This window comes from Carlito syrichta, unplaced genomic scaffold (assembly GCF_000164805.1).
Source record: "Carlito syrichta isolate Samal-C Ts95f unplaced genomic scaffold, Tarsius_syrichta-2.0.1 Scaffold316857, whole genome shotgun sequence".
NCBI lineage: Eukaryota > Metazoa > Chordata > Mammalia > Primates > Tarsiidae > Carlito > Carlito syrichta.
Genome location: NW_007260953.1, coordinates 397,302 through 404,274, shown reverse-complemented (window position 1 = coordinate 404,274; position 6,973 = coordinate 397,302). Strand labels below are relative to the sequence as shown.

General features: G+C 47.2%; 1 protein-coding gene across 3 annotated transcripts in view; it reads left to right on the top strand.

Moving 5' to 3' along the window:
• Positions 1-929: 929 nt before the first annotated feature.
• NFASC (neurofascin) overlaps positions 930-6,973 on the top strand; it is a 101,606-nt gene continuing 95,562 nt past the window's right edge. For all 3 annotated transcript variants that reach the window (XM_008074681.2, XM_021707362.1, XM_021707363.1), the window contains exon 1: positions 930-1,032. The gene's annotated coding sequence lies outside the window, so the exon portion shown is untranslated. The remainder of the gene's footprint in view (positions 1,033-6,973) is intronic.

The following is a 6,973-nucleotide window of genomic DNA, read 5'->3' as shown; positions in this document are numbered from 1 at the left end:
ATTGTTCAAAAATAACTGAATTTGAACCTTCCAAATGCTAGCTACTGGCTCAGTGATCTGACCCACTCTTACCATACCTTCTTCCCATTTTACAGATGAAGAAATTGAGACACGCATAGGGAAATGACCTACCCTAAATGATATAACAAGCTAGAACTTAAAATCCATGTCTGCTGAATCTAAAATTGGATCCCCTTTCAATGTGTTATGGATTTATTTTTTTATTATTATTTTTTATAATCAATATTTTTTATTATGATATTGTGGGGTATAGTTAAGGGTTAGGCATACAAATATGCTTCATTCAGGCACCCTTGTTGATAAGAAGTGTCTCCCCATCCCCGGACAGATGTTTACTACCATTAATCCCATCTCCCTTCCCCTCCCCCCATAGTTTCCCACCACTGTCAGTCATTTTCTTATGGTAATGTGTTGGATGATCAAGGTCCACTATATGAGTGAGAACATGTGACACTCAGATCTTTGTTTCTGTGTTATGGATTTATTTACGGTGAACTTGATTTGCTTATCTGTAGATAGGGAAGAAAACATAGTAATTTTCATAGGACACTAAAAAATTAATGAGATAATTGTGGGTAAATTCTCCTGTGTGTGTAGAAGAGATTCTTCAAGATATGACTTAACTTCTTTGGATAAATAAGGAATCAGCAATTAAACTCTGGTGTCAGGGCACCAAGAATGATCTTATGGATGACAGAGACAATCACCCTTGAAGAATCTGTTCTCGTTTTTTGGCAGAGTGCTTTGAACTTCTTTGAGCAAAGATGCTAGGCAAAGCTCTACAAATGGATTTGGACAAAGATGTAATTTCCCCAGAGAATGAACACACTGCAAACCACAAAGCCTTTTTTTTCTATTCTTAGAGTAACCCTGGGGTTCTCCTTTGTGCTTGCTTGAGACAGGTTGATTGACTTATGTGCAGTTTGGGACGCTGGAGTCTTCCTTCCCTCTGCAGACTGGAACGGAGCCTCCTCTGGTGTTGCAGGGAGGAGGCTGAATGAGACAGAGAAGGTGAGTGCAGCATGAGCCTGGGGCATGCATCAGAGGAGTGAGGGTAAGGTTGAGGGTAGGGGGAAATTCTTGCCTCTTCTTCTTAGTGAGAGAAGGCTCTTTGGTCCCGGGAATCTTCCAAGGAGTGTCTCCCTCCTTCTCCCCAGAGATAGAAGCACAGAGCTGGCCACAGAGCCTCATCCCAAGGCTCTTCCCTGGCAGGTGCAGTCAACCTGGCGATAGTGTTGGCATCATCCCAACTGTCCACCTTAGTTGAAAAATTGGGAAACAGCTTTGTTTGTAGCTCATATGCCCCTTAGTCTGGGCCTCCACAACCTGGGAGCCTCCTGAGTGACAGTCCCAGCATGTTGGGGCTGGAGTCTGAGAACCCCTCTCCCTGGGTGGAGCATTGAGCCCTGGCAGATGGACAGCTGTCCAAGATGCAATAAGTGGCCAAGGCCCATAGCCCTGAAGCCATACCCTGTGTCTAGGGTCTGCATTGTTCTATTCTGGGGTAAAATATCCCATCAACTTCTGTTTTACTCTTAGGCCAAGGTGTCAAGGGAGGACACATCAGAACTGAGGCTACAATTTTAACAGAGTAACAGTTGGCAATGGATGGCAGGCTGGTCTCCTGGAGGCTGCTGGCTGGGGGAGTCTGACTTAGGGGCCTGAGCAGACAAAGATTTCCTTATTGTTTGAGTGTGGGCATCTCTGCCTCACTGCAGTTTGTCTTTCTTGCCCGGCTCCTTCTCCAGGAGTCTTCTGTGCCCCCAGAAGGAGTTGGGGATGGGGGTAGAGGAGGTAAAAAGGGATTGAAAGGTGAAAGTAGAGTGTGCTTGTAACGTGGACTTAGGACCTGGGGAAACCTGATAGGAATCCAGCTCTACTTGCTTTGTGACTTTCAGAGAGTTTCTTAACCACTCCAGGCCTTGGTTTCCTTGTTTATACAATGGCCATAATAATGAACATCTTCTTATAAAAGACCAAAGAGTAAACGTATGAAGAGCTCTGCACGGTGCCTGACGTGTAGTGAGTGTTCAGTAAATGAAGGTTATTATTATTATTTCTCATATCAACAACAGCCCAGATATGCTTATTTTATTAAGGTAGCCTTTGTGTGGGCCCTGCTTATCTCAGAACAGTGTCAGATTTCAGAAACCACGTGGAAAATTCATCTAACTACAGGGCTATTTCACCCCACCATTCTTACTAAATACTGAACTTGACAGACTGACTAATAGCGGGAAGGAGGGGGCGGTGCACGTCATTCTTTTGTTTTACTATATGTGAAGGACTTTGATGGCAAAAGCAATATGCCAGTTTATTTTATTTTATTTTTTATTTTTATTTATTTATTTTTTTGAGTTGGAGTCTCACTCTGTCGCCCAGACTGGAGTGCAGTGGCCGCTCCCGGCCACCGCAGCCTCGACCTGCTGGGCTCCGGCGATCCTTCTGCCTCAGCCTTCTAAGTAGCTGGAACTACAGGTGCGTGCTACCATGCCCGGCTAATTTTTTTGATTTATTGTAGAGATGAGGTCTCACCAAGTTACCCAGGCGGGTCTCGAACCCGTGGGCTCAGGCAATCCACTCACCTCAGCCTCCCAAGGCGCGGGATTACAGGCTGAGCCACCAAGCCCGGCTATGCCAGTTTATTTTAAATGACATGTGGTTGTATGTGAAATTGCATGGGATCAGATCCTCAGGTCTGTGACAGAATCAGGGAGTTTGTCCAGCTCTGTGTCACGAGAGAGAACATTCTCCCTATTTTCTATTCCTCTATCTACACAGTCCCTCCTGGGGCACACATGGTGGGGGTGGGGGAAGGTTGGGGATTGGGGGACATTCTTGCCTCCTGCCTATTCTCCTCTTCTCCCTGGGCACACACACTCTGGGCAGCCTGAGGAACCCGGGGCCTGCCTTCTCTGATGCTAGCAGTGTTACTGCCCAGCAGCAGATCTGGCTGGCAGTGAAGTCATGCCCTGTCGCATCCTACCAAATCCATGCTAGCAAGCTCATCCTCACACTCCTGGATACTTCCAATTCAATCAGCAATCCTGAATATTGGTTCTGAGCTTTATCCTTTTTATAGGGTGTCCATGTACATTAATTGTGTTTTATTTGACTCTCACCACAATTCTGTGACATGAGCAAGGCTGGTGTCATGATTCCCATCTTACTGATGAATAAAAGAAGTTATTTCCTCCAAGAGTCACAAAACTAATTAGCAAAAGAGTCCCTACAAGAACTTCAAGGCCCTGAACCACGGACCGTTTTTCTTGCTGTGACATCACACTTTCTCCTTCAGTCTGAAGCACCCCCAAATCATGAAGGGGGAACACCTATCAAAGGATTCTCAGACACACAGAGGAACCTAAAAAAAGAAATAATTCAGAGAATAAATGCCAGCCGGACATATGGCTCCTAAGGAAACAATAAGTTCTGGGAGAAGGGAGCTGATCCAGATTTAGATGGCAATAATGATCATGATGATAATCAATATTCCAGCACCCCCCATGCACAGGCACTAGGCTCTGAGCTCGACAGTCCTCCTCATGGCCCTATGAGGTAGGGCCCATTATCCACCGTGTTTTGCTGGTGACAGTATGAAGGTACATAGAGCTTAAGGCACGTGCTCGAAGCTCACCTAAGGAAGTGCCAGGTCCTGGATTTGAATCCTGTAGTCCAGCTCTGGAACCGCGCAGTCTATCATTTGGTTTTGGGGCTGGAACCTGTTTTTAGAGTGGATTGTTCCAAGATTCACTTGAAACACTGCATAGCTGTTTCTGGGCGAGCATCCCTCCAGGTTCTGGGTGTGAATATGAGTTTGTGGCTTCAGCTCAGAAGCCTCCTAAGAAGCAAGCCCTCTGCTTCTCTGTCCTTCCTCCCTCTGGTTCGTCCCCCTTTGTTAGAGGCCAGCTGCCATCTGGAGCTGCCCCAGGCATCCGCTTCTGAGCCTGCTCCTCCCTCCTCTTCCCCACCCTGGCATGCAACCTCTTCCACGCTCAGGCTTCATCTCTCTTTCCTCCTCCCTCTACCCCCAGTGCTTCTGCTCCTTGTCAACTCAGGTCACTGGGAACAGATACCAGCCCTCTGATGCAAGGCAGAGAAACCACCCAGCTTCCCCAGACCTTCAGTTTCCCAAAGGAATCCATTTGGTTAATTGCGCTCACACCCCTACGCCCCTCTCCCCGCTAGGGAGAAGCTGGGCCTCCTCCTAGAAACATCGTGACAGGCCACCTCGGGCAACGTGGGCTCCAGACACACAGCTGTGGCTTGATGGCGGCAGGGCCTTGGACTTCATTAGGAAATGTTTGTTTTGCTCTCCACCCCCTGCCCCCAAACCGATTCCAGACCCCTGAGGAAGCCCCCACACTTAGCCTCCTTTCCCTTGACCACTGAGATCTATAGGGTAGTTGTGGGGACATGGGTGGTGGCCGGGAAAGCTACTTCCCCTAGTAACTCGTGCTATTTATCTGCTTTCTGCTGAAGTGATGTGGTCACATCTAGTCCCCTGTCAGTCTTTCCTGCTGCCCACCAAGCCCACCTTTCCACGATAGGCTAGCCTGTTAGGTTTGAGACAGCATGTCAACCCGATGACTTTCTGTTTCTAATAAGAGGAGCACAGACTCTAGCAAAGGGAGGCCCTTTCGGGGCATAAGGCATAAAGCTTTCCCCTGTACCACTGGAGCCAAAAGTCTTCAGTTTGAGCACTTGTAGCTGCCAGCACTTTGCAACCAGACTCCTAGACAAATGGTGTATCTTATAACTCAAGAAAAACCTCCCCCTGTCTGTTGCCTCCCTCTTTGTGCTCCCACCTCCCCTCCTCCAGGCCTCCTGTGTTTTCACATCTCCTCCAGCCTGGAGAAGCCTGCCGGGATAGCAGTTGGATCCAGACTGATGTCTGTATTGGATGTAAATGCAGAAGGCTGGAGGGAGGGAGGGCAGGAACAGATGCTGCTTCCTCCTGCTGTCTTGGTCCTTTCCTCCCTGTGCTCTGCTTATCACGTCAGACAGGAATTTTAAAAATGCAACTGGGGATGTGCCATCCTTGGAATATCAGCAGCTAAACCAATATTGACAGCCGAATGGGTGCTGCTTCAGAACTGACCCAGCCTCCCTCTCTGGGGCTGATCCTAGCTATGTAGTTGACATCATAGGTCATGGGGCAATGGTGGAAGAAACTGGCGGGGAGTGCTTTAGTGACAGAGACTATGGCAGAGGCAGGGGAGAGGGGAGCCCCAAGGGGCTTTGACTGGTCTGAGATTTTACAGGAACCTCCCTTCCTCTCTGGTCTAAAGTAGACACTGCCTGTGCAAATCATTACATGTTGGCTCTAAGAGAAAACTGTAATTCCTTGACCACAAAACCAATGTATGGTTGTCTACACAGGCCTTGTCTGCTCTATACATCTGCAAAGTAGATCTGAAAGCCCAGCTTGTCCAAAGCCATGTAGCAAAGCTGCACCCCAGCTATAACCTGGGGGAAAGGAGAAAGGACCACTGGTTTTTGAATGCCAAATGTGTGCCAGGCCTGGGTTAGATGCTGTGTGTATACATTAGCTCATTAATTGATTTAGTAACTGTCACAGCAACCTTGCATTAAGTAAGTGCATTTATCCCACACTTAAAGACAAGAAAACTGGCTCTGAGAGAGAATCAACAAACAAAGCTGCAGGAAACCTCGTAATGGGGAAATGACTGGGTGGGATAGAAACTCAGGTGTGTGTGGCTGCACGCCCATGCCCTGTCCCTGTGCCAGCAGGATTAAACACACTTCCTCTTGGCGTTAAACCTCTGAATCCATGTCTAGTGTGTTTCCCTGGTCTGAATGGTTCCATAGCTAGTTTATTAAGCCCTGTTCTTCTTTGAGCCTACACTCCTGTGAAAGGCCAGGAGAAAAGTAGAAGATGGTTGCCCTGCACTCGAGAAGCTCTTAATCTGGTGGAGGAGCTGATGGTCATCTATATTTTCCCCACCCCAGGTGTCTTGCTCCTCTTTTTTCCCCTGTTTGAGCCCAGTCTATGGTTTTCAAATGACTTTAGAACCATAGTCTGTTTAAAACTGGGCTTGCAGTCTCCCCAATAGATGGCGGAATAAGCAGCTTAATATGATTGATGTCATGAGCAGATGTGTCCAGAGGTTGGGTCCTCAGATGGACAGTGGTCTGGATTCCAAGTGGACACCCTGCCTGGAGAACCTGGGAAGCCCTTGGGCAGTGCTTGGGGTGAAGAAACTGGGGTTTGAAATAAAGATGGCTGGTGGGGTTTGCCCAGCTATCTTCCTTTAAGAAAGCTGTTCAAGCCGGGCTTGGCTCAGCCTGTAATCCCACACTTTGGGAGGCTGAGGTGAATGGATTGCCTGAGCCTGCAGGTTCAAGACCCGCCTGGGCAACTTGGCAAGACCTCACCTCTACAATAAATCAAAAAATTAGCCAGGCATGGTAGTGCACGCCTGTAGTTCCAGCTACTTGGAAGGCTGAGGCGGAAGGATTGCCGGAGCCCAGCAGGTCGAGGCTGCAGTGGCCGGGAGCATGCCACTGCGCTCCAGTCTGGGCAGCAGAGTGAGACTCCAACTCAAAAAAAAAAAAAAAGAAAGAAAGCTGTTCAGAGAGAAGTTTCCAGCTAACCAGAACCACCTTCCCTTTGTAACTCACTTTGAGGTAAAGAGTCAATAGTCTGTGACTCACTCAAGGTGGTATGCAAGAACTTAACCCTCAGTCTTTTTTTATTAAGTATCAATGTATTAAAATTATAAACCTCCAAACTTAACTCGTCCTTAAACTTTTCATTGGCAAATTTTAAAATTCTCCTTGTAAATCTCATAGATTTTAACTATCACTTGTTTGGTTCTATTAATAAAGTTAGTTAATTCCTTTTAATGTTTGAAGCTGTATTTGTAAATTTAATTACTCACTCTCCTTTTTGCATTAATAGTTTTTTTCTAATATACAAAGCCTTCCA